This window comes from Pungitius pungitius, chromosome 21, assembly GCF_949316345.1.
Source record: "Pungitius pungitius chromosome 21, fPunPun2.1, whole genome shotgun sequence".
NCBI lineage: Eukaryota > Metazoa > Chordata > Actinopteri > Perciformes > Gasterosteidae > Pungitius > Pungitius pungitius.
This window is the reverse complement of record NC_084920.1, coordinates 11,475,412-11,495,012: the sequence shown is the minus strand read 5'-3', so window position 1 is coordinate 11,495,012 and position 19,601 is coordinate 11,475,412. Positions and strand designations below refer to the sequence as shown.

At 37.8% G+C, this 19,601-nt stretch overlaps 58 non-coding genes across 58 annotated transcripts; all 58 read left to right on the top strand.

The window, feature by feature from the left end:
- Nucleotides 1-177: 177 nt before the first annotated feature.
- Nucleotides 178-249, top strand: trnaa-cgc (transfer RNA alanine (anticodon CGC)). Its single transcript has one exon. It is a non-coding gene; the product is annotated as a tRNA-Ala (tRNA).
- Nucleotides 250-408: 159 nt separating this feature from the next.
- trnas-uga (transfer RNA serine (anticodon UGA)) lies at nt 409-490 on the top strand. Its single transcript has one exon. It is a non-coding gene; the product is annotated as a tRNA-Ser (tRNA).
- A 285-nt stretch (nt 491-775) lies between these two features.
- On the top strand, nt 776-847 carry trnaa-cgc (transfer RNA alanine (anticodon CGC)). Its single transcript has one exon. It is a non-coding gene; the product is annotated as a tRNA-Ala (tRNA).
- Nucleotides 848-1,006: 159 nt separating this feature from the next.
- trnas-uga (transfer RNA serine (anticodon UGA)) lies at nt 1,007-1,088 on the top strand. The gene has a single exon. It is a non-coding gene; the product is annotated as a tRNA-Ser (tRNA).
- A 279-nt stretch (nt 1,089-1,367) lies between these two features.
- Nucleotides 1,368-1,439, top strand: trnaa-cgc (transfer RNA alanine (anticodon CGC)). Its single transcript has one exon. It is a non-coding gene; the product is annotated as a tRNA-Ala (tRNA).
- Nucleotides 1,440-1,598: 159 nt separating this feature from the next.
- Nucleotides 1,599-1,680, top strand: trnas-uga (transfer RNA serine (anticodon UGA)). The gene has a single exon. It is a non-coding gene; the product is annotated as a tRNA-Ser (tRNA).
- Nucleotides 1,681-1,964: 284 nt separating this feature from the next.
- trnaa-cgc (transfer RNA alanine (anticodon CGC)) lies at nt 1,965-2,036 on the top strand. Its single transcript has one exon. It is a non-coding gene; the product is annotated as a tRNA-Ala (tRNA).
- Nucleotides 2,037-2,267: 231 nt separating this feature from the next.
- On the top strand, nt 2,268-2,349 carry trnas-uga (transfer RNA serine (anticodon UGA)). The gene has a single exon. It is a non-coding gene; the product is annotated as a tRNA-Ser (tRNA).
- A 279-nt stretch (nt 2,350-2,628) lies between these two features.
- Nucleotides 2,629-2,700, top strand: trnaa-cgc (transfer RNA alanine (anticodon CGC)). The gene has a single exon. It is a non-coding gene; the product is annotated as a tRNA-Ala (tRNA).
- A 231-nt stretch (nt 2,701-2,931) lies between these two features.
- On the top strand, nt 2,932-3,013 carry trnas-uga (transfer RNA serine (anticodon UGA)). The gene has a single exon. It is a non-coding gene; the product is annotated as a tRNA-Ser (tRNA).
- A 382-nt stretch (nt 3,014-3,395) lies between these two features.
- trnaa-cgc (transfer RNA alanine (anticodon CGC)) lies at nt 3,396-3,467 on the top strand. The gene has a single exon. It is a non-coding gene; the product is annotated as a tRNA-Ala (tRNA).
- Nucleotides 3,468-3,698: 231 nt separating this feature from the next.
- trnas-uga (transfer RNA serine (anticodon UGA)) lies at nt 3,699-3,780 on the top strand. The gene has a single exon. It is a non-coding gene; the product is annotated as a tRNA-Ser (tRNA).
- A 279-nt stretch (nt 3,781-4,059) lies between these two features.
- trnaa-cgc (transfer RNA alanine (anticodon CGC)) lies at nt 4,060-4,131 on the top strand. The gene has a single exon. It is a non-coding gene; the product is annotated as a tRNA-Ala (tRNA).
- Nucleotides 4,132-4,362: 231 nt separating this feature from the next.
- Nucleotides 4,363-4,444, top strand: trnas-uga (transfer RNA serine (anticodon UGA)). The gene has a single exon. It is a non-coding gene; the product is annotated as a tRNA-Ser (tRNA).
- Nucleotides 4,445-4,723: 279 nt separating this feature from the next.
- On the top strand, nt 4,724-4,795 carry trnaa-cgc (transfer RNA alanine (anticodon CGC)). Its single transcript has one exon. It is a non-coding gene; the product is annotated as a tRNA-Ala (tRNA).
- Nucleotides 4,796-5,026: 231 nt separating this feature from the next.
- Nucleotides 5,027-5,108, top strand: trnas-uga (transfer RNA serine (anticodon UGA)). Its single transcript has one exon. It is a non-coding gene; the product is annotated as a tRNA-Ser (tRNA).
- A 279-nt stretch (nt 5,109-5,387) lies between these two features.
- On the top strand, nt 5,388-5,459 carry trnaa-cgc (transfer RNA alanine (anticodon CGC)). Its single transcript has one exon. It is a non-coding gene; the product is annotated as a tRNA-Ala (tRNA).
- A 231-nt stretch (nt 5,460-5,690) lies between these two features.
- Nucleotides 5,691-5,772, top strand: trnas-uga (transfer RNA serine (anticodon UGA)). The gene has a single exon. It is a non-coding gene; the product is annotated as a tRNA-Ser (tRNA).
- Nucleotides 5,773-6,154: 382 nt separating this feature from the next.
- On the top strand, nt 6,155-6,226 carry trnaa-cgc (transfer RNA alanine (anticodon CGC)). The gene has a single exon. It is a non-coding gene; the product is annotated as a tRNA-Ala (tRNA).
- Nucleotides 6,227-6,457: 231 nt separating this feature from the next.
- On the top strand, nt 6,458-6,539 carry trnas-uga (transfer RNA serine (anticodon UGA)). Its single transcript has one exon. It is a non-coding gene; the product is annotated as a tRNA-Ser (tRNA).
- A 1,232-nt stretch (nt 6,540-7,771) lies between these two features.
- trnaa-cgc (transfer RNA alanine (anticodon CGC)) lies at nt 7,772-7,843 on the top strand. The gene has a single exon. It is a non-coding gene; the product is annotated as a tRNA-Ala (tRNA).
- Nucleotides 7,844-8,074: 231 nt separating this feature from the next.
- Nucleotides 8,075-8,156, top strand: trnas-uga (transfer RNA serine (anticodon UGA)). The gene has a single exon. It is a non-coding gene; the product is annotated as a tRNA-Ser (tRNA).
- A 279-nt stretch (nt 8,157-8,435) lies between these two features.
- On the top strand, nt 8,436-8,507 carry trnaa-cgc (transfer RNA alanine (anticodon CGC)). Its single transcript has one exon. It is a non-coding gene; the product is annotated as a tRNA-Ala (tRNA).
- Nucleotides 8,508-8,738: 231 nt separating this feature from the next.
- On the top strand, nt 8,739-8,820 carry trnas-uga (transfer RNA serine (anticodon UGA)). Its single transcript has one exon. It is a non-coding gene; the product is annotated as a tRNA-Ser (tRNA).
- A 285-nt stretch (nt 8,821-9,105) lies between these two features.
- trnaa-cgc (transfer RNA alanine (anticodon CGC)) lies at nt 9,106-9,177 on the top strand. The gene has a single exon. It is a non-coding gene; the product is annotated as a tRNA-Ala (tRNA).
- A 159-nt stretch (nt 9,178-9,336) lies between these two features.
- Nucleotides 9,337-9,418, top strand: trnas-uga (transfer RNA serine (anticodon UGA)). Its single transcript has one exon. It is a non-coding gene; the product is annotated as a tRNA-Ser (tRNA).
- Nucleotides 9,419-9,697: 279 nt separating this feature from the next.
- On the top strand, nt 9,698-9,769 carry trnaa-cgc (transfer RNA alanine (anticodon CGC)). Its single transcript has one exon. It is a non-coding gene; the product is annotated as a tRNA-Ala (tRNA).
- A 159-nt stretch (nt 9,770-9,928) lies between these two features.
- trnas-uga (transfer RNA serine (anticodon UGA)) lies at nt 9,929-10,010 on the top strand. Its single transcript has one exon. It is a non-coding gene; the product is annotated as a tRNA-Ser (tRNA).
- Nucleotides 10,011-10,294: 284 nt separating this feature from the next.
- On the top strand, nt 10,295-10,366 carry trnaa-ugc (transfer RNA alanine (anticodon UGC)). The gene has a single exon. It is a non-coding gene; the product is annotated as a tRNA-Ala (tRNA).
- A 231-nt stretch (nt 10,367-10,597) lies between these two features.
- trnas-uga (transfer RNA serine (anticodon UGA)) lies at nt 10,598-10,679 on the top strand. The gene has a single exon. It is a non-coding gene; the product is annotated as a tRNA-Ser (tRNA).
- Nucleotides 10,680-10,958: 279 nt separating this feature from the next.
- On the top strand, nt 10,959-11,030 carry trnaa-cgc (transfer RNA alanine (anticodon CGC)). The gene has a single exon. It is a non-coding gene; the product is annotated as a tRNA-Ala (tRNA).
- Nucleotides 11,031-11,189: 159 nt separating this feature from the next.
- On the top strand, nt 11,190-11,271 carry trnas-uga (transfer RNA serine (anticodon UGA)). Its single transcript has one exon. It is a non-coding gene; the product is annotated as a tRNA-Ser (tRNA).
- A 279-nt stretch (nt 11,272-11,550) lies between these two features.
- On the top strand, nt 11,551-11,622 carry trnaa-cgc (transfer RNA alanine (anticodon CGC)). The gene has a single exon. It is a non-coding gene; the product is annotated as a tRNA-Ala (tRNA).
- A 159-nt stretch (nt 11,623-11,781) lies between these two features.
- On the top strand, nt 11,782-11,863 carry trnas-uga (transfer RNA serine (anticodon UGA)). The gene has a single exon. It is a non-coding gene; the product is annotated as a tRNA-Ser (tRNA).
- Nucleotides 11,864-12,147: 284 nt separating this feature from the next.
- Nucleotides 12,148-12,219, top strand: trnaa-ugc (transfer RNA alanine (anticodon UGC)). Its single transcript has one exon. It is a non-coding gene; the product is annotated as a tRNA-Ala (tRNA).
- A 159-nt stretch (nt 12,220-12,378) lies between these two features.
- On the top strand, nt 12,379-12,460 carry trnas-uga (transfer RNA serine (anticodon UGA)). The gene has a single exon. It is a non-coding gene; the product is annotated as a tRNA-Ser (tRNA).
- Nucleotides 12,461-12,745: 285 nt separating this feature from the next.
- trnaa-ugc (transfer RNA alanine (anticodon UGC)) lies at nt 12,746-12,817 on the top strand. Its single transcript has one exon. It is a non-coding gene; the product is annotated as a tRNA-Ala (tRNA).
- A 231-nt stretch (nt 12,818-13,048) lies between these two features.
- trnas-uga (transfer RNA serine (anticodon UGA)) lies at nt 13,049-13,130 on the top strand. The gene has a single exon. It is a non-coding gene; the product is annotated as a tRNA-Ser (tRNA).
- A 284-nt stretch (nt 13,131-13,414) lies between these two features.
- Nucleotides 13,415-13,486, top strand: trnaa-ugc (transfer RNA alanine (anticodon UGC)). The gene has a single exon. It is a non-coding gene; the product is annotated as a tRNA-Ala (tRNA).
- A 159-nt stretch (nt 13,487-13,645) lies between these two features.
- On the top strand, nt 13,646-13,727 carry trnas-uga (transfer RNA serine (anticodon UGA)). Its single transcript has one exon. It is a non-coding gene; the product is annotated as a tRNA-Ser (tRNA).
- Nucleotides 13,728-14,012: 285 nt separating this feature from the next.
- On the top strand, nt 14,013-14,084 carry trnaa-ugc (transfer RNA alanine (anticodon UGC)). The gene has a single exon. It is a non-coding gene; the product is annotated as a tRNA-Ala (tRNA).
- Nucleotides 14,085-14,315: 231 nt separating this feature from the next.
- On the top strand, nt 14,316-14,397 carry trnas-uga (transfer RNA serine (anticodon UGA)). Its single transcript has one exon. It is a non-coding gene; the product is annotated as a tRNA-Ser (tRNA).
- A 279-nt stretch (nt 14,398-14,676) lies between these two features.
- Nucleotides 14,677-14,748, top strand: trnaa-cgc (transfer RNA alanine (anticodon CGC)). Its single transcript has one exon. It is a non-coding gene; the product is annotated as a tRNA-Ala (tRNA).
- A 159-nt stretch (nt 14,749-14,907) lies between these two features.
- On the top strand, nt 14,908-14,989 carry trnas-uga (transfer RNA serine (anticodon UGA)). The gene has a single exon. It is a non-coding gene; the product is annotated as a tRNA-Ser (tRNA).
- A 279-nt stretch (nt 14,990-15,268) lies between these two features.
- trnaa-cgc (transfer RNA alanine (anticodon CGC)) lies at nt 15,269-15,340 on the top strand. Its single transcript has one exon. It is a non-coding gene; the product is annotated as a tRNA-Ala (tRNA).
- Nucleotides 15,341-15,571: 231 nt separating this feature from the next.
- trnas-uga (transfer RNA serine (anticodon UGA)) lies at nt 15,572-15,653 on the top strand. Its single transcript has one exon. It is a non-coding gene; the product is annotated as a tRNA-Ser (tRNA).
- A 279-nt stretch (nt 15,654-15,932) lies between these two features.
- trnaa-cgc (transfer RNA alanine (anticodon CGC)) lies at nt 15,933-16,004 on the top strand. Its single transcript has one exon. It is a non-coding gene; the product is annotated as a tRNA-Ala (tRNA).
- Nucleotides 16,005-16,235: 231 nt separating this feature from the next.
- On the top strand, nt 16,236-16,317 carry trnas-uga (transfer RNA serine (anticodon UGA)). The gene has a single exon. It is a non-coding gene; the product is annotated as a tRNA-Ser (tRNA).
- A 285-nt stretch (nt 16,318-16,602) lies between these two features.
- On the top strand, nt 16,603-16,674 carry trnaa-cgc (transfer RNA alanine (anticodon CGC)). The gene has a single exon. It is a non-coding gene; the product is annotated as a tRNA-Ala (tRNA).
- Nucleotides 16,675-16,833: 159 nt separating this feature from the next.
- Nucleotides 16,834-16,915, top strand: trnas-uga (transfer RNA serine (anticodon UGA)). The gene has a single exon. It is a non-coding gene; the product is annotated as a tRNA-Ser (tRNA).
- A 279-nt stretch (nt 16,916-17,194) lies between these two features.
- On the top strand, nt 17,195-17,266 carry trnaa-cgc (transfer RNA alanine (anticodon CGC)). Its single transcript has one exon. It is a non-coding gene; the product is annotated as a tRNA-Ala (tRNA).
- A 159-nt stretch (nt 17,267-17,425) lies between these two features.
- Nucleotides 17,426-17,507, top strand: trnas-uga (transfer RNA serine (anticodon UGA)). Its single transcript has one exon. It is a non-coding gene; the product is annotated as a tRNA-Ser (tRNA).
- A 284-nt stretch (nt 17,508-17,791) lies between these two features.
- trnaa-ugc (transfer RNA alanine (anticodon UGC)) lies at nt 17,792-17,863 on the top strand. Its single transcript has one exon. It is a non-coding gene; the product is annotated as a tRNA-Ala (tRNA).
- Nucleotides 17,864-18,094: 231 nt separating this feature from the next.
- trnas-uga (transfer RNA serine (anticodon UGA)) lies at nt 18,095-18,176 on the top strand. The gene has a single exon. It is a non-coding gene; the product is annotated as a tRNA-Ser (tRNA).
- A 279-nt stretch (nt 18,177-18,455) lies between these two features.
- trnaa-cgc (transfer RNA alanine (anticodon CGC)) lies at nt 18,456-18,527 on the top strand. Its single transcript has one exon. It is a non-coding gene; the product is annotated as a tRNA-Ala (tRNA).
- Nucleotides 18,528-18,686: 159 nt separating this feature from the next.
- trnas-uga (transfer RNA serine (anticodon UGA)) lies at nt 18,687-18,768 on the top strand. The gene has a single exon. It is a non-coding gene; the product is annotated as a tRNA-Ser (tRNA).
- A 279-nt stretch (nt 18,769-19,047) lies between these two features.
- trnaa-cgc (transfer RNA alanine (anticodon CGC)) lies at nt 19,048-19,119 on the top strand. Its single transcript has one exon. It is a non-coding gene; the product is annotated as a tRNA-Ala (tRNA).
- Nucleotides 19,120-19,278: 159 nt separating this feature from the next.
- On the top strand, nt 19,279-19,360 carry trnas-uga (transfer RNA serine (anticodon UGA)). The gene has a single exon. It is a non-coding gene; the product is annotated as a tRNA-Ser (tRNA).
- Nucleotides 19,361-19,601: the final 241 nt, after the last annotated feature.

The following is a 19,601-nucleotide window of genomic DNA, read 5'->3' as shown; positions in this document are numbered from 1 at the left end:
GTTTAATGTAGTATAATGCGACTCACAAGATCGATTTCAGACTGTCATAGTAGGCTATGGGAAGGTCTCTATTTATTCTTTTCTCCTCATAGTTCTTCTATAGTAAGTGAATAAATATATAAATAAATATACATACATATATATCACCAAAAAAAAGTAAATTCTCTAGTTTTTACAGGGGATGTAGCTCAGTGGTAGAGCGCATGCTTCGCATGTATGAGGTCCTGGGTTCAATCCCCAGCATCTCCATTAGATATTATGCTCACATTTCAGTTGATTAAAACAATTCATGGGAAAGTTTAAAATTCGAGACGAAGAACCAAAAATGTGCTCTTTCTAATTCTCTATTCTAGCGCTTAGTCAATTATTATTTTTTCCAAATAGTCAATTTTCTGCTAAAAGTCCCGTGTTGTTGTGGCCTAGAGTTTAAGGCGATGGACTTGAAATCCATTGGGGTTCCCCCGCGCAGGTTCGAATCCTGCCAGCAACGAATTCATTTTTACCACTATCTCGTCCCACCATTGAGTGATATGGTATTCTGCCTAGGTCAACGTGTTCTGTTCTACTTGCAAACTCAAAACAACAAGAATCTGTTTAATGTGGTATAATGCGACTCACAAGATCGGTTTCAGACTGTCATAGTAAGTTTTGGCTTTGGGAAGGTCTCTATTTATTCTTTTCTCCTCATAGTTCTTCTATAGTAAGTGAATAAATATATAAATAAATATACATACATATATATCACCAAAAAAAAAAAAATTCTCTAGTTTTTACAGGGGATGTAGCTCAGTGGTAGAGCGCATGCTTCGCATGTATGAGGTCCTGGGTTCAATCCCCAGCATCTCCATTAGATATTATGCTCACATTTCAGTTGATTAAAACAATTCATGGGAAAGTTTAAAATTCGAGACGAAGAACCAAAAATGTGCTCTTTCTAATTCTCTATTCTAGCGCTTAGTCAATTATTATTTTTTCCAAATAGTCAATTTTCTGCTAAAAGTCCCGTGTTGTTGTGGCCGAGAGTTTAAGGCGATGGACTTGAAATCCATTGGGGTTCCCCCGCGCAGGTTCGAATCCTGCCAGCAACGAATTCATTTTTACCACTATCTCGTCCCACCATTGAGTGATATGGTATTCTGCCTAGGTCAACGTGTTCTGTTCTACTTGCAAACTCAAAACAACAAGGATCTGTTTAATGTAGTATAATGCGACTCACAAGATCGATTTCAGACTGTCATAGTAGGCTATGGGAAGGTCTCTATTTATTCTTTTCTCCTCATAGTTCTTCTATAGTAAGTGAATAAATATATAAATAAATATACATACATATATATCACCAAAAAAAAGTAAATTCTCTAGTTTTTACAGGGGATGTAGCTCAGTGGTAGAGCGCATGCTTCGCATGTATGAGGTCCTGGGTTCAATCCCCAGCATCTCCATTAGATATTATGCTCACATTTCAGTTGATTAAAACAATTCATGGGAAAGTTTAAAATTCGAGACGAAGAACCAAAAATGTGCTCTTTCTAATTCTCTATTCTAGCGCTTAGTCAATTATTATTTTTTCCAAATAGTCAATTTTCTGCTAAAAGTCCCGTGTTGTTGTGGCCGAGAGTTTAAGGCGATGGACTTGAAATCCATTGGGGTTCCCCCGCGCAGGTTCGAATCCTGCCAGCAACGAATTCATTTTTACCACTATCTCGTCCCACCATTGAGTGATATGGTATTCTGCCTAGGTCAACGTGTTCTGTTCTACTTGCAAACTCAAAACAACAAGAATCTGTTTAATGTGGTATAATGCGACTCACAAGATCGGTTTCAGACTGTCATAGTAAGTTTTGGCTTTGGGAAGGTCTCTATTTATTCTTTTCTCCTCATAGTTCTTCTATAGTAAGTGAATAAATATATAAATAAATATACATACATATATATCACCAAAAAAAGTAAATTCTCTAGTTTTTACAGGGGATGTAGCTCAGTGGTAGAGCGCATGCTTCGCATGTATGAGGTCCTGGGTTCAATCCCCAGCATCTCCATTAGATCTTATGCTCACATTTTAGTTGATGAAAACAATTCATTAGAAAGTTTAAATTTTGAGACGAAGAACCAACAAGGGAAAGGAGAAACCATGTGTTGTTTAGTAAGTAGAGTTTAGATGTTTACCCAATCAAGTGTGTTCCACAAATGTGCTCTTTCTAATTCTCTATTCTAGCGCTTAGTCAATTATTTTTTTTTCCAAATAGTCAATTTTCTGCTAAAAGTCCGGTGTTGTTGTGGCCGAGAGGTTAAGGCGATGGACTTGAAATCCATTGGGGTTCCCCCGCGCAGGTTCGAATCCTGCCAGCAACGAATTCATTTTTACCACTATCTCGTCCCACCATTGAGTGATATGGTATTCTGCCTAGGTCAACGTGTTCTGTTCTACTTGCAAACTCAAAACAACAAGAATCTGTTTAATGTGGTATAATGCGACTCACAAGATCGATTTCAGACTGTCATAGTATGCTATGGGAAGGTCTCTATTTATTCTTTTCTCCTCAAAGTTCTTCTATAGTAAGTAAATAAATATATAAATAAATATACATACATATATATCACCAAAAAAAAGTAAATTCTCTAGTTTTTACAGGGGATGTAGCTCAGTGGTAGAGCGCATGCTTCGCATGTATGAGGTCCTGGGTTCAATCCCCAGCATCTCCATTAGATATTATGCTCACATTTCAGTTGATTAAAACAATTCATGGGAAAGTTTAAAATTCGAGACGAAGAACCAACAAGGGAATGGAGAAACCATGTGTTGTTTAGTAAGTAGACTTTAGATCTTTACCCAATCAAGTGTGTTCCACAAATGTGCTCTTTCTAATTCTCTATTCTAGCGCTTAGTCAATTATTATTTTTTCCAAATAGTCAATTTTCTGCTAAAAGTCCCGTGTTGTTGTGGCCGAGAGGTTAAGGCGATGGACTTGAAATCCATTGGGGTTCCCCCACGCAGGTTCGAATCCTGCCAGCAACAAATTCATTTTTACCACTATCTCGTCCCACCATTGAGTGATATGGTATTCTGCCTAGGTCAACGTGTTCTGTTCTACTTGCAAATCCTGCCAGCAACGAATTCATTTTTACCACTATCTCGTCCCACCATTGAGTGATATGGTATTCTGCCTAGGTCAACGTGTTCTGTTCTACTAGCAAACTCAAAACAACAAGAATCTGTTTAATGTGGTATAATGCGACTCACAAGATCAATTTCAGACTGTCATAGTAAGTTTTGGCTTTGGGAAGGTCTCTATTTATTCTTTTCTCCTCATAGTTCTTCTATAGTAAGTAAATAAATATATAAATAAATATACATACATATATATCACCAAAAAAAAGTAAATTCTCTAGTTTTTACAGGGGATGTAGCTCAGTGGTAGAGCGCATGCTTCGCATGTATGAGGTCCTGGGTTCAATCCCCAGCATCTCCATTAGATCTTATGCTCACATTTTAGTTGATGAAAACAATTCATTAGAAAGTTTAAATTTTGAGACGAAGAACCAACAAGGGAAAGGAGAAACCATGTGTTGTTTAGTAAGTAGAGTTTAGATGTTTACCCATTCAAGTGTGTTCCACAAATGTGCTCTTTCTAATTCTCTATTCTAGCGCTTAGTCAATTATTTTTTTTTCCAAATAGTCAATTTTCTGCTAAAAGTCCGGTGTTGTTGTGGCCGAGAGGTTAAGGCGATGGACTTGAAATCCATTGGGGTTCCCCCGCGCAGGTTCGAATCCTGCCAGCAACGAATTCATTTTTACCACTATCTCGTCCCACCATTGAGTGATATGGTATTCTGCCTAGGTCAACGTGTTCTGTTCTACTTGCAAACTCAAAACAACAAGAATCTGTTTAATGTGGTATAATGCGACTCACAAGATCGATTTCAGACTGTCATAGTATGCTATGGGAAGGTCTCTATTTATTCTTTTCTCCTCATAGTTCTTCTATAGTAAGTAAATAAATATATAAATAAATATACATACATATATATCACCAAAAAAAAGTAAATACTCTAGTTTTTACAGGGGATGTAGCTCAGTGGTAGAGCGCATGCTTCGCATGTATGAGGTCCTGGGTTCAATCCCCAGCATCTCCATTAGATATTATGCTCACATTTCAGTTGATTAAAACAATTCATGGGAAAGTTTAAATTTCGAGACGAAGAACCAACAAGGGAATGGAGAATCCATGTGTTGTTTAGTAAGTAGAGTTTAGATGTTTACCCATTCAAGTGTGTTCCACAAATGTGCTCTTTCAAATTCTCTATTCTAGCGCTTAGTCAATTATTATTTTTTCCAAATAGTCAATTTTCTGCTGAAAGTCCCGTGTTGTTGTGGCCGAGAGGTTAAGGCGATGGACTTGAAATCCATTGGGGTTCCCCCGCGCAGGTTCGAATCCTGCCAGTAACGAATTCATTTTTACCACTATCTCGTCCCACCATTGAGTGATATGGTATTCTGCCTAGGTCAACGTGTTCTGTTCTACTTGCAAACTCAAAACAACAAGAATCTGTTTAATGTGGTATAATGCGACTCACAAGATCGATTTCAGACTGTCATAGTATGCTATGGGAAGGTCTCTATTTATTCTTTTCTCCTCATAGTTCTTCTATAGTAAGTAAATAAATATATAAATAAATATACATACATATATATCACCAAAAAAAAGTAAATTCTCTAGTTTTTACAGGGGATGTAGCTCAGTGGTAGAGCGCATGCTTCGCATGAATGAGGTCCTGGGTTCAATCCCCAGCATCTCCATTAGATCTTATGCTCACATTTTAGTTGATGAAAACAATTCATTAGAAAGTTTAAATTTTGAGACGAAGAACCAACAAGGGAAAGGAGAAACCATGTGTTGTTTAGTAAGTAGAGTTTAGATGTTTACCCAATCAAGTGTGTTCCACAAATGTGCTCTTTCTAATTCTCTATTCTAGCGCTTAGTCAATTATTATTTTTTCCAAATAGTCAATTTTCTGCTAAAAGTCCCGTGTTGTTGTGGCCGAGAGGTTAAGGCGATGGACTTGAAATCCATTGGGGTTCCCCCGCGCAGGTTCGAATCCTGCCAGCAACGAATTCATTTTTACCACTATCTCGTCCCACCATTGAGTGATATGGTATTCTGCCTAGGTCAACGTGTTCTGTTCTACTTGCAAACTCAAAACAACAAGAATCTGTTTAATGTGGTATAATGCGACTCACAAGATCGATTTCAGACTGTCATAGTATGCTATGGGAAGGTCTCTATTTATTCTTTTCTCCTCAAAGTTCTTCTATAGTAAGTAAATAAATATATAAATAAATATACATACATATATATCACCAAAAAAAAGTAAATTCTCTAGTTTTTACAGGGGATGTAGCTCAGTGGTAGAGCGCATGCTTCGCATGTATGAGGTCCTGGGTTCAATCCCCAGCATCTCCATTAGATATTATGCTCACATTTCAGTTGATTAAAACAATTCATGGGAAAGTTTAAAATTCGAGACGAAGAACCAACAAGGGAATGGAGAAACCATGTGTTGTTTAGTAAGTAGACTTTAGATCTTTACCCAATCAAGTGTGTTCCACAAATGTGCTCTTTCTAATTCTCTATTCTAGCGCTTAGTCAATTATTATTTTTTCCAAATAGTCAATTTTCTGCTAAAAGTCCCGTGTTGTTGTGGCCGAGAGGTTAAGGCGATGGACTTGAAATCCATTGGGGTTCCCCCGCGCAGGTTCGAATCCTGCCAGCAACAAATTCATTTTTACCACTATCTCGTCCCACCATTGAGTGATATGGTATTCTGCCTAGGTCAACGTGTTCTGTTCTACTTGCAAATCCTGCCAGCAACGAATTCATTTTTACCACTATCTCGTCCCACCATTGAGTGATATGGTATTCTGCCTAGGTCAACGTGTTCTGTTCTACTAGCAAACTCAAAACAACAAGAATCTGTTTAATGTGGTATAATGCGACTCACAAGATCAATTTCAGACTGTCATAGTAAGTTTTGGCTTTGGGAAGGTCTCTATTTATTCTTTTCTCCTCATAGTTCTTCTATAGTAAGTAAATAAATATATAAATAAATATACATACATATATATCACCAAAAAAAAGTAAATTCTCTAGTTTTTACAGGGGATGTAGCTCAGTGGTAGAGCGCATGCTTCGCATGTATGAGGTCCTGGGTTCAATCCCCAGCATCTCCATTAGATCTTATGCTCACATTTTAGTTGATTAAAACAATTCATTAGAAAGTTTAAATTTTGAGACGAAGAACCAACAAGGGAAAGGAGAAACCATGTGTTGTTTAGTAAGTAGAGTTTAGATGTTTACCCAATCAAGTGTGTTCCACAAATGTGCTCTTTCTAATTCTCTATTCTAGCGCTTAGTCAATTATTATTTTTTCCAAATAGTCAATTTTCTGCTGAAAGTCCCGTGTTGTTGTGGCCGAGAGGTTAAGGCGATGGACTTGAAATCCATTGGGGTTCCCCCGCGCAGGTTCGAATCCTGCCAGCAACAAATTCATTTTACCACTATCTCGTCCCACCATTGAGTGATATGGTATTCTGCCTAGGTCAACGTGTTCTGTTCTACTTGCAAACTCAAAACAACAAGAATCTGTTTAATGTGGTATAATGCGACTCACAAGATCGATTTCAGACTGTCATAGTATGCTATGGGAAGGTCTCTATTTATTCTTTTCTCCTCATAGTTCTTCTATAGTAAGTAAATAAATATATAAATAAATATACATACATATTAGGGGTGTCAAATGATTAAAAATTTTAATCAAATTAATCAGAATTTTCAGTGGATTAATCATGATTAATCACACCTGAATCCTAACCATTTTTTCTTTCTGAAATGCATACTAAAGATAAATAACAGGACACAGATACATAATTATCATTATTATTATCATAATTATTATTTTTTACATAAATATATGTTATTGATATTTAATTTTTTAATTCATTCCAGAAAATAATCAAATCAATGTTATTTGATAAGTTACAGACTGATTTCCCTGCATGGCTCTAGAAGGGTCTCGAGCCTCTGCAGTTTATCCCACTCTGCTGTGAGTTTGTGCTCCTGCGATGACCAGACATGACCAGACATGTCAACCCTCCCGATGTTTCAAAGCCCCCCCCGAAAATCTCCCGGACCGACCTTTCTCCCGATTTCCACCCGAACAACAATATTGCTGCACCACCCGTCACTGGGCGCGCCGTTTCAGACCGAACAATAATAAAGGTTACACCTTGAAGTCGAGCGCGGCGATTAGAACGACTGGCGCTGCAAAGAAATCCGCTACCACCCCCATTTCAGTGTGAAATATTCCCATACCTGGGAGGATTTAGATCGCATTGGTTTCTCTTCCTCCGCATGTTTCAGAACAGCGCTGCTCTTGCTCTGCTGGGCGGAGCTTTTCTTCTTCTCTGTTCTGCTGCGCGAGAACGGGGGGGGGGGGGGGGGGGGAGCGGGTCTCTGGCGCAAACAACTTGCTGAACCTGACGGCCTGACATATGCCTGCAGGTGGCAGTAATGTGTTGTATAGGATGAAGTGCATTCCCTAGAAGAAGAGGTTCTTTCCGGACCTGAATAATTTGTCACACTGCGCATGCGTGAAATGCGTCAAAAAAATTGACGTAATTAACAACAAACAGCTAATTAACGCCGTTAACGCGCTATTTTTGACAGCCCTAATACATATATATCACCAAAAAAAAGTAAATTCTCTAGTTTTTACAGGGGATGTAGCTCAGTGGTAGAGCGCATGCTTCGCATGTATGAGGTCCTGGGTTCAATCCCCAGCATCTCCATTAGATCTTATGCTCACATTTTAGTTGATGAAAACAATTCATTAGAAAGTTTAAATTTTGAGACGAAGAACCAACAAGGGAAAGGAGAAACCATGTGTTGTTTAGTAAGTAGAGTTTAGATGTTTACCCAATCAAGTGTGTTCCACAAATGTGCTCTTTCTAATTCTCTATTCTAGCGCTTAGTCAATTATTATTTTTTCCAAATAGTCAATTTTCTGCTAAAAGTCCCGTGTTGTTGTGGCCGAGAGTTTAAGGCGATGGACTTGAAATCCATTGGGGTTCCCCCGCGCAGGTTCGAATCCTGCCAGCAACGAATTCATTTTTACCACTATCTCGTCCCACCATTGAGTGATATGGTATTCTGCCTAGGTCAACGTGTTCTGTTCTACTTGCAAACTCAAAACAACAAGGATCTGTTTAATGTGGTATAATGCGACTCACAAGATCGATTTCAGACTGTCATAGTAGGCTATGGGAAGGTCTCTATTTATTCTTTTCTCCTCATAGTTCTTCTATAGTAAGTGAATAAATATATAAATAAATATACATACATATATATCACCAAAAAAAAGTAAATTCTCTAGTTTTTACAGGGGATGTAGCTCAGTGGTAGAGCGCATGCTTCGCATGTATGAGGTCCTGGGTTCAATCCCCAGCATCTCCATTAGATATTATGCTCACATTTCAGTTGATTAAAACAATTCATGGGAAAGTTTAAATTTCGAGACAAAGAACCAACAAGGGAATGGAGAATCCATGTGTTGTTTAGTAAGTAGAGTTTAGATGTTTACCCATTCAAGTGTGTTCCACAAATGTGCTCTTTCTAATTCTCTATTCTAGCGCTTAGTCAATTATTATTTTTTCCAAATAGTCAATTTTCTGCTGAAAGTCCCGTGTTGTTGTGGCCGAGAGGTTAAGGCGATGGACTTGAAATCCATTGGGGTTCCCCCGCGCAGGTTCGAATCCTGCCAGCAACGAATTCATTTTTACCACTATCTCGTCCCACCATTGAGTGATATGGTATTCTGCCTAGGTCAACGTGTTCTGTTCTACTTGCAAGCTCAAAACAACAAGAATCTGTTTAATGTGGTATAATGCGACTCACAAGATCGGTTTCAGACTGTCATAGTAAGTTTTGGCTTTGGGAAGGTCTCTATTTATTCTTTTCTCCTCATAGTTCTTCTATAGTAAGTGAATAAATATATAAATAAATATACATACATATATATCACCAAAAAAAAAAAAATTCTCTAGTTTTTACAGGGGATGTAGCTCAGTGGTAGAGCGCATGCTTCGCATGTATGAGGTCCTGGGTTCAATCCCCAGCATCTCCATTAGATATTATGCTCACATTTCAGTTGATTAAAACAATTCATGGGAAAGTTTAAAATTCGAGACGAAGAACCAAAAATGTGCTCTTTCTAATTCTCTATTCTAGCGCTTAGTCAATTATTATTTTTTCCAAATAGTCAATTTTCTGCTAAAAGTCCCGTGTTGTTGTGGCCGAGAGTTTAAGGCGATGGACTTGAAATCCATTGGGGTTCCCCCGCGCAGGTTCGAATCCTGCCAGCAACGAATTCATTTTTACCACTATCTCGTCCCACCATTGAGTGATATGGTATTCTGCCTAGGTCAACGTGTTCTGTTCTACTTGCAAACTCAAAACAACAAGGATCTGTTTAATGTGGTATAATGCGACTCACAAGATCGATTTCAGACTGTCATAGTAGGCTATGGGAAGGTCTCTATTTATTCTTTTCTCCTCATAACTCTTCTATAGTAAGTGAATAAATATATAAATAAATATACATACATATATATCACCAAAAAAAAGTAAATTCTCTAGTTTTTACAGGGGATGTAGCTCAGTGGTAGAGCGCATGCTTCGCATGTATGAGGTCCTGGGTTCAATCCCCAGCATCTCCATTAGATATTATGCTCACATTTCAGTTGATTAAAACAATTCATGGGAAAGTTTAAAATTCGAGACGAAGAACCAAAAATGTGCTCTTTCTAATTCTCTATTCTAGCGCTTAGTCAATTATTATTTTTTCCAAATAGTCAATTTTCTGCTAAAAGTCCCGTGTTGTTGTGGCCTAGAGTTTAAGGCGATGGACTTGAAATCCATTGGGGTTCCCCCGCGCAGGTTCGAATCCTGCCAGCAACGAATTCATTTTTACCACTATCTCGTCCCACCATTGAGTGATATGGTATTCTGCCTAGGTCAACGTGTTCTGTTCTACTTGCAAACTCAAAACAACAAGAATCTGTTTAATGTGGTATAATGCGACTCACAAGATCGGTTTCAGACTGTCATAGTAAGTTTTGGCTTTGGGAAGGTCTCTATTTATTCTTTTCTCCTCATAGTTCTTCTATAGTAAGTGAATAAATATATAAATAAATATACATACATATATATCACCAAAAAAAGTAAATTCTATAGTTTTTACAGGGGATGTAGCTCAGTGGTAGAGCGCATGCTTTGCATGTATGAGGTCCTGGGTTCAATCCCCAGCATCTCCATTAGATATTATGCTCACATTTCAGTTGATTAAAACAATTCATGGGAAAGTTTAAATTTCGAGACAAAGAACCAACAAGGGAATGGAGAATCCATGTTTTGTTTAGTAAGTAAAGTTTAGATGTTTACCCATTCAAGTGTGTTCCACAAATGTGCTCTTTCTAATTCTCTATTCTAGCGCTTAGTCAATTATTATTTTTTCCAAATAGTCAATTTTCTGCTTAAAGTCCCGTGTTGTTGTGGCCGAGAGGTTAAGGCGATGGACTTGAAATCCATTGGGGTTCCCCCGCGCAGGTTCGAATCCTGCCAGCAACGAATTTATTTTTACCACTATCTCGTCCCACCATTGAGTGATATGGTATTCTGCCTAGGTCAACGTGTTCTGTTCTACTTGCAAACTCAAAACAACAAGGATCTGTTTAATGTGGTATAATGCGACTCACAAGATCGATTTCAGACTGTCATAGTAGGCTATGGGAAGGTCTCTATTTATTCTTTTCTCCTCATAGTTCTTCTATAGTAAGTGAATAAATATATAAATAAATATACATACATATATATCACCAAAAAAAAAAAAATTCTCTAGTTTTTACAGGGGATGTAGCTCAGTGGTAGAGCGCATGCTTCGCATGTATGAGGTCCTGGGTTCAATCCCCAGCATCTCCATTAGATATTATGCTCACATTTCAGTTGATTAAAACAATTCATGGGAAAGTTTAAAATTCGAGACGAAGAACCAAAAATGTGCTCTTTCTAATTCTCTATTCTAGCGCTTAGTCAATTATTATTTTTTCCAAATAGTCAATTTTCTGCTAAAAGTCCCGTGTTGTTGTGGCCGAGAGTTTAAGGCGATGGACTTGAAATCCATTGGGGTTCCCCCGCGCAGGTTCGAATCCTGCCAGCAACGAATTCATTTTTACCACTATCTCGTCCCACCATTGAGTGATATGGTATTCTGCCTAGGTCAACGTGTTCTGTTCTACTTGCAAACTCAAAACAACAAGGATCTGTTTAATGTAGTATAATGCGACTCACAAGATCAATTTCAGACTGTCATAGTAGGCTATGGGAAGGTCTCTATTTATTCTTTTCTCCTCATAGTTCTTCTATAGTAAGTGAATAAATATATAAATAAATATACATACATATATATCACCAAAAAAAAGTAAATTCTCTAGTTTTTACAGGGGATGTAGCTCAGTGGTAGAGCGCATGCTTCGCATGTATGAGGTCCTGGGTTCAATCCCCAGCATCTCCATTAGATATTATGCTCACATTTCAGTTGATTAAAACAATTCATGGGAAAGTTTAAAATTCGAGACGAAGAACCAAAAATGTGCTCTTTCTAATTCTCTATTCTAGCGCTTAGTCAATTATTATTTTTTCCAAATAGTCAATTTTCTGCTAAAAGTCCCGTGTTGTTGTGGCCGAGAGTTTAAGGCGATGGACTTGAAATCCATTGGGGTTCCCCCGCGCAGGTTCGAATCCTGCCAGCAACGAATTCATTTTTACCACTATCTCGTCCCACCATTGAGTGATATGGTATTCTGCCTAGGTCAACGTGTTCTGTTCTACTTGCAAACTCAAAACAACAAGAATCTGTTTAATGTGGTATAATGCGACTCACAAGATCGGTTTCAGACTGTCATAGTAAGTTTTGGCTTTGGGAAGGTCTCTATTTATTCTTTTCTCCTCATAGTTCTTCTATAGTAAGTGAATAAATATATAAATAAATATACATACATATATATCACCAAAAAAAGTAAATTCTCTAGTTTTTACAGGGGATGTAGCTCAGTGGTAGAGCGCATGCTTTGCATGTATGAGGTCCTGGGTTCAATCCCCAGCATCTCCATTAGATATTATGCTCACATTTCAGTTGATTAAAACAATTCATGGGAAAGTTTAAATTTCGAGACGAAGAACCAAAAATGTGCTCTTTCTAATTCTCTATTCTAGCGCTTAGTCAATTATTATTTTTTCCAAATAGTCAATTTTCTGCTAAAAGTCCCGTGTTGTTGTGGCCGAGAGTTTAAGGCGATGGACTTGAAATCCATTGGGGTTCCCCCGCGCAGGTTCGAATCCTGCCAGCAACGAATTCATTTTTACCATTATCTCGTCCCACCATTGAGTGATATGGTATTCTGCCTAGGTCAACGTGTTCTGTTCTACTTGCAAACTCAAAACAACAAGAATCTGTTTAATGTGGTATAATGCGACTCACAAGATCGATTTCAGACCGTCATAGTAAGTTTTGGCTTTGGGAAGGTCTCTATTTATTCTTTTCTCCTCATAGTTCTTCTATAGTAAGTGAATAAATATATAAATAAATATACATACATATATATCACCAAAAAAAAGTAAATTCTCTAGTTTTTACAGGGGATGTAGCTCAGTGGTAGAGCGCATGCTTTGCATGTATGAGGTCCTGGGTTCAATCCCCAGCATCTCCATTAGATATTATGCTCACATTTCAGTTGATTAAAACAATTCATGGGAAAGTTTAAATTTCGAGACAAAGAACCAACAAGGGAATGGAGAATCCATGTGTTGTTTAGTAAGTAGAGTTTAGATGTTTACCCATTCAAGTGTGTTCCACAAATGTGCTCTTTCTAATTCTCTATTCTAGCGCTTAGTCAATTATTATTTTTTCCAAATAGTCAATTTTCTGCTGAAAGTCCCGTGTTGTTGTGGCCGAGAGGTTAAGGCGATGGACTTGAAATCCATTGGGGTTCCCCCGCGCAGGTTCGAATCCTGCCAGCAACGAATTCATTTTTACCACTATCTCGTCCCACCATTGAGTGATATGGTATTCTGCCTAGGTCAACGTGTTCTGTTCTACTTGCAAACTCAAAACAACAAGAATCTGTTTAATGTGGTATAATGCGACTCACAAGATCGGTTTCAGACTGTCATAGTAAGTTTTGGCTTTGGGAAGGTCTCTATTTATTCTTTTCTCCTCATAGTTCTTCTATAGTAAGTGAATAAATATATAAATAAATATACATACATATATATCACCAAAAAAAGTAAATTCTCTAGTTTTTACAGGGGATGTAGCTCAGTGGTAGAGCGCATGCTTTGCATGTATGAGGTCCTGGGTTCAATCCCCAGCATCTCCATTAGATATTATGCTCACATTTCAGTTGATTAAAACAATTCATGGGAAAGTTTAAATTTCGAGACGAAGAACCAAAAATGTGCTCTTTCTAATTCTCTATTCTAGCGCTTAGTCAATTATTATTTTTTCCAAATAGTCAATTTTCTGCTAAAAGTCCCGTGTTGTTGTGGCCGAGAGTTTAGGGCGATGGACTTGAAATCCATTGGGGTTCCCCCGCGTAGGTTCGAATCCTGCCAGCAACGAATTCATTTTTACCACTATCTCGTCCCACCATTGAGTGATATGGTATTCTGCCTAGGTCAACGTGTTCTGTTCTACTTGCAAACTCAAAACAACAAGAATCTGTTTAATGTGGTATAATGCGACTCACAAGATCGATTTCAGACTGTCATAGTAAGTTTTGGCTTTGGGAAGGTCTCTATTTATTCTTTTCTCCTCATAGTTCTTCTATAGTAAGTGAATAAATATATAAATAAATATACATACATATATATCACCAAAAAAAAGTAAATTCTCTAGTTTTTACAGGGGATGTAGCTCAGTGGTAGAGCGCATGCTTTGCATGTATGAGGTCCTGGGTTCAATCCCCAGCATCTCCATTAGATATTATGCTCACATTTCAGTTGATTAAAACAATTCATGGGAAAGTTTAAATTTCGAGACAAAGAACCAACAAGGGAATGGAGAATCCATGTGTTGTTTAGTAAGTAGAGTTTAGATGTTTACCCATTCAAGTGTGTTCCACAAATGTGCTCTTTCTAATTCTCTATTCTAGCGCTTAGTCAATTATTATTTTTTCCAAATAGTCAATTTTCTGCTGAAAGTCCCGTGTTGTTGTGGCCGAGAGGTTAAGGCGATGGACTTGAAATCCATTGGGGTTCCCCCGCGCAGGTTCGAATCCTGCCAGCAACGAATTCATTTTTACCACTATCTCGTCCCACCATTGAGTGATATGGTATTCTGCCTAGGTCAACGTGTTCTGTTCTACTTGCAAACTCAAAACAACAAGGATCTGTTTAATGTGGTATAATGCGACTCACAAGATCGATTTCAGACTGTCATAGTAGGCCATGGGAAGGTCTCTATTTATTCTTTTCTCCTCATAGTTCTTCTATAGTAAGTGAATAAATATATAAATAAATATACATACATATATATCACAAAAAAAAAGTAAATTCTCTAGTTTTTACAGGGGATGTAGCTCAGTGGTAGAGCGCATGCTTCGCATGTATGAGGTCCTGGGTTCAATCCCCAGCATCTCCATTAGATATTATGCTCACATTTCAGTTGATTAAAACAATTCCTGGGAAAGTTTAAAATTCGAGACGAAGAACCAAAAATGTGCTCTTTCTAATTCTCTATTCTAGCGCTTAGTCAATTATTATTTTTTCCAAATAGTCAATTTTCTGCTAAAAGTCCCGTGTTGTTGTGGCCGAGAGTTTAAGGCGATGGACTTGAAATCCATTGGGGTTCCCCCGCGCAGGTTCGAATCCTGCCAGCAACGAATTCATTTTTACCACTATCTCGTCCCACCATTGAGTGATATGGTATTCTGCCTAGGTCAACGTGTTCTGTTCTACTTGCAAACTCAAAACAACAAGAATCTGTTTAATGTGGTATAATGCGACTCACAAGATCGATTTCAGACTGTCATAGTATGCTATGGGAAGGTCTCTATTTATTCTTTTCTCCTCATAGTTCTTCTATAGTAAGTAAATAAATATATAAATAAATATACATACATATATATCACCAAAAAAAAGTAAATTCTCTAGTTTTTACAGGGGATGTAGCTCAGTGGTAGAGCGCATGCTTCGCATGTATGAGGTCCTGGGTTCAATCCCCAGCATCTCCATTAGATATTATGCTCACATTTCAGTTGATTAAAACAATTCATGGGAAAGTTTAAAATTCGAGACGAAGAACCAACAAGGGAATGGAGAATCCATGTGTTAATTAGTAAGTAGAGTTTAGATGTTTACCCATTCAAGTGTGTTCCACAAATGTGCTCTTTCTAATTCTCTATTCTAGCGCTTAGTCAATTATTATTTTTTCCAAATAGTCAATTTTCTGCTAAAAGTCCCGTGTTGTTGTGGCCGAGAGTTTAAGGCGATGGACTTGAAATCCATTGGGGTTCCCCCGCGCAGGTTCGAATCCTGCCAGCAACGAATTCATTTTTACCACTATCTCGTCCCACCATTGAGTGATATGGTATTCTGCCTAGGTCAACGTGTTCTGTTCTACTTGCAAACTCAAAACAACAAGGATCTGTTTAATGTGGTATAATGCGACTCACAAGATCGATTTCAGACTGTCATAGTAGGCTATGGGAAGGTCTCTATTTATTCTTTTCTCCTCATAGTTCTTCTATAGTAAGTGAATAAATATATAAATAAATATACATACATATATATCACCAAAAAAAAGTAAATTCTCTAGTTTTTACAGGGGATGTAGCTCAGTGGTAGAGCGCATGCTTCGCATGTATGAGGTCCTGGGTTCAATCCCCAGCATCTCCATTAGATATTATGCTCACATTTCAGTTGATTAAAACAATTCATGGGAAAGTTTAAATTTCGAGACAAAGAACCAACAAGGGAATGGAGAATCCATGTGTTGTTTAGTAAGTAGAGTTTAGATGTTTACCCATTCAAGTGTGTTCCACAAATGTGCTCTTTCTAATTCTCTATTCTAGCGCTTAGTCAATTATTATTTTTTCCAAATAGTCAATTTTCTGCTGAAAGTCCCGTGTTGTTGTGGCCGAGAGGTTAAGGCGATGGACTTGAAATCCATTGGGGTTCCCCCGCGCAGGTTCGAATCCTGCCAGCAACGAATTCATTTTTACCACTATCTCGTCCCACCATTGAGTGATATGGTATTCTGCCTAGGTCAACGTGTTCTGTTCTACTTGCAAGCTCAAAACAACAAGAATCTGTTTAATGTGGTATAATGCGACTCACAAGATCGGTTTCAGACTGTCATAGTAAGTTTTGGCTTTGGGAAGGTCTCTATTTATTCTTTTCTCCTCATAGTTCTTCTATAGTAAGTGAATAAATATATAAATAAATATACATACATATATATCACCAAAAAAAAAAAAATTCTCTAGTTTTTACAGGGGATGTAGCTCAGTGGTAGAGCGCATGCTTCGCATGTATGAGGTCCTGGGTTCAATCCCCAGCATCTCCATTAGATATTATGCTCACATTTCAGTTGATTAAAACAATTCATGGGAAAGTTTAAAATTCGAGACGAAGAACCAAAAATGTGCTCTTTCTAATTCTCTATTCTAGCGCTTAGTCAATTATTATTTTTTCCAAATAGTCAATTTTCTGCTAAAAGTCCCGTGTTGTTGTGGCCGAGAGTTTAAGGCGATGGACTTGAAATCCATTGGGGTTCCCCCGCGCAGGTTCGAATCCTGCCAGCAACGAATTCATTTTTACCACTATCTCGTCCCACCATTGAGTGATATGGTATTCTGCCTAGGTCAACGTGTTCTGTTCTACTTGCAAACTCAAAACAACAAGGATCTGTTTAATGTGGTATAATGCGACTCACAAGATCGATTTCAGACTGTCATAGTAGGCTATGGGAAGGTCTCTATTTATTCTTTTCTCCTCATAACTCTTCTATAGTAAGTGAATAAATATATAAATAAATATACATACATATATATCACCAAAAAAAAGTAAATTCTCTAGTTTTTACAGGGGATGTAGCTCAGTGGTAGAGCGCATGCTTCGCATGTATGAGGTCCTGGGTTCAATCCCCAGCATCTCCATTAGATATTATGCTCACATTTCAGTTGATTAAAACAATTCATGGGAAAGTTTAAAATTCGAGACGAAGAACCAAAAATGTGCTCTTTCTAATTCTCTATTCTAGCGCTTAGTCAATTATTATTTTTTCCAAATAGTCAATTTTCTGCTAAAAGTCCCGTGTTGTTGTGGCCTAGAGTTTAAGGCGATGGACTTGAAATCCATTGGGGTTCCCCCGCGCAGGTTCGAATCCTGCCAGCAACGAATTCATTTTTACCACTATCTCGTCCCACCATTGAGTGATATGGTATTCTGCCTAGGTCAACGTGTTCTGTTCTACTTGCAAACTCAAAACAACAAGAATCTGTTTAATGTGGTATAATGCGACTCACAAGATCGGTTTCAGACTGTCATAGTAAGTTTTGGCTTTGGGAAGGTCTCTATTTATTCTTTTCTCCTCATAGTTCTTCTATAGTAAGTGAATAAATATATAAATAAATATACATACATATATATCACCAAAAAAAGTAAATTCTCTAGTTTTTACAGGGGATGTAGCTCAGTGGTAGAGCGCATGCTTTGCATGTATGAGGTCCTGGGTTCAATCCCCAGCATCTCCATTAGATATTATGCTCACATTTCAGTTGATTAAAACAATTCATGGGAAAGTTTAAATTTCGAGACAAAGAACCAACAAGGGAATGGAGAATCCATGTTTTGTTTAGTAAGTAAAGTTTAGATGTTTACCCATTCAAGTGTGTTCCACAAATGTGCTCTTTCTAATTCTCTATTCTAGCGCTTAGTCAATTATTATTTTTTCCAAATAGTCAATTTTCTGCTTAAAGTCCCGTGTTGTTGTGGCCGAGAGGTTAAGGCGATGGACTTGAAATCCATTGGGGTTCCCCCGCGCAGGTTCGAATCCTGCCAGCAACGAATTTATTTTTACCACTATCTCGTCCCACCATTGAGTGATATGGTATTCTGCCTAGGTCAACGTGTTCTGTTCTACTTGCAAACTCAAAACAACAAGGATCTGTTTAATGTGGTATAATGCGACTCACAAGATCGATTTCAGACTGTCATAGTAGGCTATGGGAAGGTCTCTATTTATTCTTTTCTCCTCATAGTTCTTCTATAGTAAGTGAATAAATATATAAATAAATATACATACATATATATCACCAAAAAAAAAAAAATTCTCTAGTTTTTACAGGGGATGTAGCTCAGTGGTAGAGCGCATGCTTCGCATGTATGAGGTCCTGGGTTCAATCCCCAGCATCTCCATTAGATATTATGCTCACATTTCAGTTGATTAAAACAATTCATGGGAAAGTTTAAAATTCGAGACGAAGAACCAAAAATGTGCTCTTTCTAATTCTCTATTCTAGCGCTTAGTCAATTATTATTTTTTCCAAATAGTCAATTTTCTGCTAAAAGTCCCGTGTTGTTGTGGCCGAGAGTTTAAGGCGATGGACTTGAAATCCATTGGGGTTCCCCCGCGCAGGTTCGAATCCTGCCAGCAACGAATTCATTTTTACCACTATCTCGTCCCACCATTGAGTGATATGGTATTCTGCCTAGGTCAACGTGTTCTGTTCTACTTGCAAACTCAAAACAACAAGGATCTGTTTAATGTAGTATAATGCGACTCACAAGATCAATTTCAGACTGTCATAGTAGGCTATGGGAAGGTCTCTATTTATTCTTTTCTCCTCATAGTTCTTCTATAGTAAGTGAATAAATATATAAATAAATATACATACATATATATCACCAAAAAAAAGTAAATTCTCTAGTTTTTACAGGGGATGTAGCTCAGTGGTAGAGCGCATGCTTCGCATGTATGAGGTCCTGGGTTCAATCCCCAGCATCTCCATTAGATATTATGCTCACATTTCAGTTGATTAAAACAATTCATGGGAAAGTTTAAAATTCGAGACGAAGAACCAAAAATGTGCTCTTTCTAATTCTCTATTCTAGCGCTTAGTCAATTATTATTTTTTCCAAATAGTCAATTTTCTGCTAAAAGTCCCGTGTTGTTGTGGCCGAGAGTTTAAGGCGATGGACTTGAAATCCATTGGGGTTCCCCCGCGCAGGTTCGAATCCTGCCAGCAACGAATTCATTTTTACCACTATCTCGTCCCACCATTGAGTGATATGGTATTCTGCCTAGGTCAACGTGTTCTGTTCTACTTGCAAACTCAAAACAACAAGAATCTGTTTAATGTGGTATAATGCGACTCACAAGATCGGTTTCAGACTGTCATAGTAAGTTTTGGCTTTGGGAAGGTCTCTATTTATTCTTTTCTCCTCATAGTTCTTCTATAGTAAGTGAATAAATATATAAATAAATATACA